This window comes from Indicator indicator, chromosome 4 (genome assembly GCF_027791375.1).
Source record: "Indicator indicator isolate 239-I01 chromosome 4, UM_Iind_1.1, whole genome shotgun sequence".
Classification (NCBI taxonomy): Eukaryota; Metazoa; Chordata; class Aves; order Piciformes; family Indicatoridae; genus Indicator; species Indicator indicator.
This window is the reverse complement of record NC_072013.1, coordinates 12480747-12489063: the sequence shown is the minus strand read 5'-3', so window position 1 is coordinate 12489063 and position 8317 is coordinate 12480747.

Sequence of the window (8317 nt, the reverse complement as noted above, 5' to 3'; positions counted from 1 at the left end):
TATTATATGAAAAATATATATATATATTATATATATTAAGGAGAAACCCACACTGAAAATGTTAAAGAGTTAAGATGACGTGCGTCTGATAGAAGCTAAGCAGAGTTCTAAAGATTTGAGACAACGTGTAGACATTTACTGGTGTCTCCAACCATGGCAGCTGCAATGTAGGTGGCAACATTTCACTTTTTTAGAAGCATGTGCTGGGGCCATACTCTACATGTCTAAACCTGATGATCTATAAGCTAGACGACGGGTCTTTGTCAGCCTCACCCACAACCCCCCACCCCCGCCGGTTTCCTTTGGATGCGTGTTGTCGGTCCGTCAGGTCGGGGTCTTTGTCTCGTTTTGTTTCAGGGGCGGGTGGGTCGCTTGGTTTCCACCCCTCCCCTCGGTTTTAGTGTCTGCCTCTCCTCTTGTTGTTCAGTACAGTTTTTGAGCCATTTGAGCCTTTTGTTGACACCTGTCAGATTCCTGGTTCCCTACCAAGCACCCTTTGCGTCCGCCTGGCCTCCGGCGCCCTGCTTCACCCAGTTCCCTCCGCCTGAGCTGGAGCTCTCCTCGCTCACCGAGGTTTACTGGCAGAAGGGAGAGGCAAGGGATGTTGCTTTGGTTTTTCCTTCTGGTTTTAGCAATGATTGCCTCCACTAAACTGTGATGCCCCTTTCTGGGTACTCTCCACCTTTGGGCTGTAGAGTAATACTTGGCTTCCAGCTCCCTGTATGATACCCTGTAGTACCAGTCTATCATGCCTGTGTCGTACCACGACGTTACGTGCGGACTATAAAATAGTATAATAAGAGAAGGCAGGGGGGAAAGTTTTTTGCATTTATATTTTTATATTGTAGGAGATAAAAGAAAAATAAATATATATATGTATATATATATACATACACATATATATATATATATACACACACACAATTATTCATTCAAACCCAGGGCTGCTGTGAAAGCTAGACAGCCAATGAGTCAAGAGCCATCTCTGGGCAGAGATTCAAAGGCTTAACAGGAAAAAAAAAAAAGTAAAAAAAAAAGTATATTATAATTTACATTATTTATACTATGTCTTTATAATCCTGGATTGTTGTGGGGTTTCTGTTTTGTTTTGTTTCATTTTTGTTTGGAATGACTGAAAGAAAAAATCCTGCCCCCAGCGTGGTGGCAGCAGCTATCAATGCAAGATTTATCTCGGCTTCTATTTGTGTGATGATGTTGGACGAAGGTTCACGTCTTCTCTTGTGACCAAGGTAACATGTTCCACAGCACAGCAGCCTGGTGACAGCAGGAAGAAGGGATGCTCTGGCTTCTTCCTGCTGAATGTTTCTTCTTTTCTTGAAGGGATGAGGAGTCCAGCTGAAATGTGAACAGAGAGCTGGGGGGGGACTTGCACCTTCCATCAAAGAGATTGTTTCTGTGGGCTTGGGGTTTCTTCTTGGGTTTATTCTTGTATGGTGAACAAGCTCCAGGCATTCACACAGTGTCACTTCAGGTTAGAAAAGCAAAAAAAAAAAAAAAAACAAAAACAAACAACCAAACACAGAAAATTAAAATATTAAAAAAAAACAAAAAAAAAAAGAAAAAGGAAAAAAAATCCACAAAGTAAAAAGGTGCAAAAACTCCACAGATGCTAGTGCCTTGCCCTGCTGATGTGGCATGGACAGCACCAACCTGACCAGACCATCCTGGGAGTCAGAACCTGTTGTCCAGAGGGTGTCTGAGGCGACATGTTCTCACTTCCCAGAAGGATGAGCTTTGTGCCAAGCTGTGTTGTTAGGAAACATGATGGTGGTATCAGCAACACTGAACCTTTTCCTTTCTCCTTTTTTACCCCCCTGCCCTTGGTCTTGGTGCTAAGATATCTCTAGAACCGTTGCTGCTAGTTGATAGCTTTTCATTTATATAAATATATATATATATATATATAATATTATTTTATTTTTTAAACTCTTTTTTGTTTGTTTTCAATGAAGATGTAGCATGTTTGGAACCGATCTCTCTCCGAGTCACTTTCACTGCCAGGGTTCACACACTGTCTTCCCCGGGGAATCGCGCACTTGGACCTGGGTCTCGTTTACCCCTGCCACAATCTCTTTGCCCTCAGCAGATCCATGCAGCCCATGCCACACAGAGGCCAATGGCCAAGGCCTCCCAACCCCAGGGTTCGGCTGGAGCAGCACTGGGCAGAGTTTTGGGAGTGTTTCCCTCTGTCCCTGTGAGGCTGAGCCTGCCAAAGCCCTGGCAGTGGCCAGTCCTTAGATGCTGGCTCTGCCCCTGTGCTGTGCTGTGGGGCTCTGCATCATGGTGGGGAACAGAGTGGAAGGACCCTGCGAATGTACCGGCGAGGGCTGGGCAGGCAGTGTGACCCCGTAGCACTTACTCCCTGTCCCCTCTGCCTTACCTCAGATGGCTTGTGTGGCCCATGGGCTGGTTTGGGCAAGGGGAAGGTTGGCACCAGAGCCACTGGGCCACCAGTGCCGGGCATTTCTTTTTGTGGTCCTCACCAAAATGGTGTGAGCTAGGCCAGGGCATCGCAGGGGCACCCATATGCAACAGCTACCATGCAAAACAATGGCTTTGTTTGCATTTTTCCCTGTCTTTCCCAATAGATTGTGTGATCAAATTGACCTGGTCATCTAAGAAGTAACTGGAATCCCTCTGCTGGTGGTGGAAACTGTGGCAGTTGTTTGCCTGGCCGTAAAAGAGGGAACTCTGCCCACGAGGTGCCTGCAGCCCTCTGTGCCTGGTGAGTTGGCTCTGCTCAGGGTACTGCCACAGCTTGCAGGGCTGCTTACTGCTTGAGGGGGAGGGGGTGACACACTCCCTCTCCAGCTGGAATATGAGATGTGAAAAGAAAAAGAAAGGTAAAAAAGAGAGAAGAGTTGCTGCTCCATTTGTCTTTGACCTAGAGATGGGCAAGGGGAATGAAAGTGTTGGAGGCAGGCAGTGGGTTGAGGCACCAGAGGGGAATGGGCAGGTCTGGGAGAGTCGTCCTTGTCAAGTGTGAACGCGGCAGCAGGAGCAGGTGTAGCGAGATGTTTGATGCTGTGGCTGTTGGAGAGGCTGTAGGGACAGTTTCCCTCCTCCCCTTTTATTTTCTTTTCCCCTTTTCTTTGCTCAGCTCCATAGCTCTTTGTGGGCCAGGGGGAAATCGCCTCCCTTTGTGCTTGCAGCAGTGAAAGCTCCTTGCCTGTCCAAGTGGTCTCCAGACCCCTCTGCTGCCAGGAGCACTCCCTGGGGCTTGTGCTGAGCCCCCTGAGATGCCCATTCACAGCTGCTGCTCTGAATCTCTGTCCTTCGGCCGCAGGGGAGAAAACGGTGCCTTGCCTTGTTGGCAAGGTAAGAGCTGCCAACATCTCATTCAGAAGTGACTCCTCTGGTTTGTCACTCCTTGGGTCTGTCTGCATGTCCCACTCTCATCAGTGACATCTCTCACTGGCTGCTCTGATCCTGGTGGCAGAGTGGAACCTGCAGCAAGCATTAGGGTTTCCCCAGACAGGCAGCTGGCAGAAGGAAGGAGCTTGTCTCCTTTGGAAATGGCTCTGCATGCAGCTCTGAGCGGTGGCAGTGGGAAGTGTCATTCCCTGCCTCGGGACTCTGTGGATCCCCACCATAGGAGAGGTCACAGACCCCTTGCATCGCTGATGGGGGACTTGGCAGAGCAGCGAGCACAGCCCAGCTCCCCCGGCACAAATAATTCCCCATTGCCCCCACATCACAACAGAAAGGTGGCCTTTGTCCTGGACAGAGCAGGTGCTTTGAAGCCGCTGGTTTTACCTACCAGTCTCAGACCTGTATCTGTCACTCCCATGCGTGCCCTGGGGATGGAAACATGACTGGTGGCATGAGAAGGGGAGGAGGGAAGAATGTGCCAAGTGCCTCTGGCTTCCTGCTTGCCAGCTGCAGGGCCCAAGGGCAGCAGCAGGCATGGTGAGGGCTCAGTGTGCCACAGAGAGAGGCCCCATTTCTTCAGAGGTTGCCCTGTGTGAGGTTTAATTGACACTGTCCCTGCTGCACTGAGAGGGTTGTCTTGAATATGTCACTGACAGCATCTGGAACTGCTTCAGCTGTAGAGAGCAGGGGTTCCTCTCAAAGGAGCTCTTTGTTCTCTCCTGCCCTCTTAGCTGCAGTGTCTGATTGTGAATAACACACACCTCTTTAGACTCTTGGGCTGTGTAACACACACTTCCCCAGAGTTTGGGGTTTGGGCTCCTGGTTGCTCAGGCCCTTGCCTCTTTCACCCTGCTGCCAAGCAGAAATCTGCGCAGTACATGCAGACGTGCCCCACTGCAGGGCCCGCCAGTGGCTGCAGGGCTCCAAGCCCTCCAGCCACCAGATTGAACTCAGCAGAGATGATCCTCACAAGAGACCAAAGTTCTTCCCATATCAGTGAAAGCACAGGGAAGCCGAGGCAGGTGGCCAGGGGACACAGCAGGCAGAGTCCCCATGTGTTGCCTGCCTTGCATCTCAGGCTGGTTGTGGTGAGGTCCCTGGTGCTGGCTGTGCTTTTGCTGGCAGGGCCCCTCAGCTGTGATTCAGGCTCAGTTCATCTCTTCCTCACAGCACAACTCAAGCGGGTGGCCCACAGGGGTCCGCTCTCCTCCTTATCTCAAGGGGATCGGTGTTGGTTGGAGCAGTGGGTAGGAAAGCCAGGGCAGCCAGCTTGCCCCGGGCTGCCACGGCCTCCGCTCATGCCGCTCCCCCTGGCAGCCCTGCCAGCAGAGCTGCTGCAAGCAGAGCAATGGTACGTCGCTCCCCCCCACCTTGTGCCCAGCGCAGTAATGCCTATGCAATTCCTGTCTCCCCTGGGGACACGTCTGATGTGTGTGCATGTCAGCTCGTGTATGTATACAGGACGTATGCATCTGGTCTCTATCGTGTATATACGCACACCCCAGTACATAGACACACAGTACAAAGGAGTAAAGTCACATGCTTATTATATATCTATAAATAAAATCCTATATATTTATATATTTCTATGTTTTCGATAGATACAAAGATATAATATAGAGATAGACTCTCCCACCCTTGTGCAAGGCTGGCCCTGTGTCCTAGCACAAGCCCCACCCCGTGACACTGAAGACTTTGGGCTTTGGGATAGTTGTAGCCATAAACCAAGGCCTCCACCTGCGTGGAGAGCAGCGCCCTGCGCAGAGGGGCTGCACTCTGCCTGGGGCAGGGGGTTCCTGTCACAGGGGAATGTCTTGGTGGGGGAAAGCACCCTTGTCTTCTCCTGAGCGAGCCTCTGGCCGAGGTCTGGCGTGCTCACACATGGGCAGACACATATCTCACTTTCACATGCACTTTTCTCTCTCCGCATCGACGCAGTTGGCAGCTGTGCCTCTAAGCTTCCTGCTGTCCCACCCAGCCTGCTGGGCAGCACCCAGCCAGGGTTCACTCATGGGCTTCAGCCAGAACTGGGAGAAGGGCAGCAGGAGAGCAAAGGCGTTGATGGGCGCAGGCAGGGTGGCAGCGGTGTGGCAGAGCTGGCAGGGATGGGTGTTGAGCTGGAGCAGCGTGAATGGAAGGGGCTGAGGGCTCAGTGAGGATGGGAGCATGCAGGCCCCACTGGGGACACATGTGCAGCTCTGCTGGGTCAGGCTGACAGCTGCTCCACTCAGATCTCACCGCTGCTGCTTGGCTGCCTGGCCACAGCCCAGGTGGTTTTTCTCTAGGAAAGGGAACGATGTGATTGCATAGATGTGGTTGGTGGCATGTGTGCCTTCGGGGCTCGACACGTGGTATGCTGACCTTGCCAGGCTGACCCTTTCCTCTTGCCCTGCCCGTGCAAAGGGACACCTCTTCCCACATGCCAGGCATTCCCATGCTGGGATTAGGGGTAGATCTGGGCAAGGATCAGCTTTCCCTGTGTGTCAGCTGGTGCCTACAGGATGGATAGCTGCCCATCCCTCCATCCCTCCCTTCACACAGCCTCTCACAGCACACTGACCCTGCCCTTGGCTGGCACCTGGGGGGACCCAAGAGGCACCTTGGCGGTAGGTGGTGGGTCACTGTGCTGCTTCCCCACGAGGGTGAGGGGAGGCACAGAGGTTTGGTTTTGCGGCTCCACACCAGGCCCGGCCTCCACTGTACTCCTTGCCGTTTCATTGCTGGTATCAGTCAGGGTGAGCTGTAGCTCTGACAGCTGAATGACTCCTTACACTGGTTTTGCATGAGCAGACGCTGTGCAAGCTCCCCACAAGCCCCACCACAGTCCTCAGCACCCGCTCCCCGGCCTCTCTCCTCCACACAACTGGTAATCCACCTCAGCCACTACCCACTTGTCGGCTGGCAGCCGCCGGCCCCTGTTCCTCACAAACCTCAGAGAGGGTTCCCTTGCTGCCAGCCCCCTCGCTCAGATGCCACTGACCCCCGTGTGGGCTCGACTGCGGCCCCGGCACACGGCAAGGGGCTCCCATGCACTGCACCTCCCCTGGAATAAGCTGGCTGGGCCGCGGGGGGCACCACCTCTCATATGCTGTAATGTCCGAAGGCGGCAGGGGGCCTGCAGGGCTTTCTGCTGCTCACGGCATCTTCCCAGACTCACCTGACTGTTAGCAGAAACACATTTCTACTTCCACAACCCACAAGGTTTGGTTTGTTGTTGGTTTGTTTTTTTTTTTTTTTTATTTTATCTGGGACCTCTCCATACTCACATCCAAGCACAGCCCTGCTGAATTGTTCCACACCATCTCCCACTCACCCACACAAAATGAGAGAAGAATATCTAGAATTCTATTCCTACATACGTATTAATATGTTAATATCACTCTTTTGGAGAACATTAAAATGTTATTACTTTGCAGACTATGCTTTATAGTACCTGTGTGAAAGGACCTAGGACACTGGATACGAATAGAGCTATGTTGATATATCATGGTATGTACACAAGAACCTTCCTTTTGTCATATTATCCTTGTAATGTAAAATGGTTGTTAATAAAAAACAAACAAAGAAAAACCATTTAAATTTATCCACTTGGGTCATTAGTTCTTTATGCTGTTCTGGGAATGGAAGGTCGCTTTTCCCAGAGGAAGGTTGCAGCAACCTTCTCAGAAGGTCAACCACATCCTAGGATGCATCAAAAGCAGTGTGACCAGCAGGATGAGGGAGGGGATTCTCCCCCTCTGCCCTGCTCTGGTGAGACCCCACCTGGAGCACTGTGTCCAGTTGTGGTGCCCCCAGCATAGGAGGGACATGGAGCTAGCTGCAGGAGTGGGTGGCAGCTGAGGTGCATTACCAATTGTGTGAAGGAGATAGGCTGGGGGGAGGGTGCTGAGGGGTGTGATGGGGCTTGTGGGCTGGAAATTCTGGCCTTGAGGGAGGTTTGGGCTTACAGGGCTCTGGGGCAGGGGGAGTGTGCATGTGGATGAGTCAGGCTCCACGGGTGATGGGCTGGGCAGAAGCTTTGGTTTCAGAGTGAAGTTTAACCAGGGACAGTAGCCACAGGGGCTGCCAATGAGAGGCCGTTTCCAGACTCAGAAGAGAAAACAGCCCCAGATGAGTGATCCAACAGAAAAAGTGGCTTTCAGTGACTTCCTCAAAATCATTGTCATTCTACTATGCCATTTTCTGGCAGATTTCACTGCAGCGATTTAAAATCCCTTAATTTTGAGCAGAAAACCCCTGGTGGTTGGCAGGGCTCAGCTCTGGGTTTGCTGGGCACCCAGCAGCCAGTGGCAGAAGCCTCATCTCAGGGGGTTTTGCCTCTGCTGGTCACTTGGCAGCACAAAAAGCAAGATGCTGCTCTGCTTTCAGCAGCTCAGCTGTGTGGCAAAGAGCATGAGTGAGTGCTGGTTTTGGTGTCTGCCAAGTGGTTTTGTGCAGCAGACACTTCACCACCACCATCAGTGGTGATCACTCTCCTTGCTGACAGCTTCAAGGGCTTGAAAGCAAGATCCCTGCAGATAAAGTGCAGGATCTGAGCTGGTGTCAGGAAGGGAAGCTTACCACAATTTATCTGATCTAAAGGTGCTCTTCATTTTTAGGACCACTGGTTCCCATGTCACAATGAGCAAAGAGGAAACAGAAACATTCCTCTGTGATGTTTGTCATAGCATTAAAGCCTGGAATGCTCCTCCCCAGCTCTGCTGGTGTCCTGGACATGCTCCACAGAGGTGGCTGGTCAGCAGCTGCCACTGGATTTAGCAAAAAAAACAAACCAACCAACCAAACAAAAAAAACCCCACACACCCTAGTGTGCTCTTTTCTTCCTGGAAGCAGGAGGAGTGCGGTGCCTGTGATGTGGAGGGCTTGAAGGCCTGACCAGAGGGGGTTGCAGGACTTCCTGGGGGCTCTCTTTCCCATCTGTCTC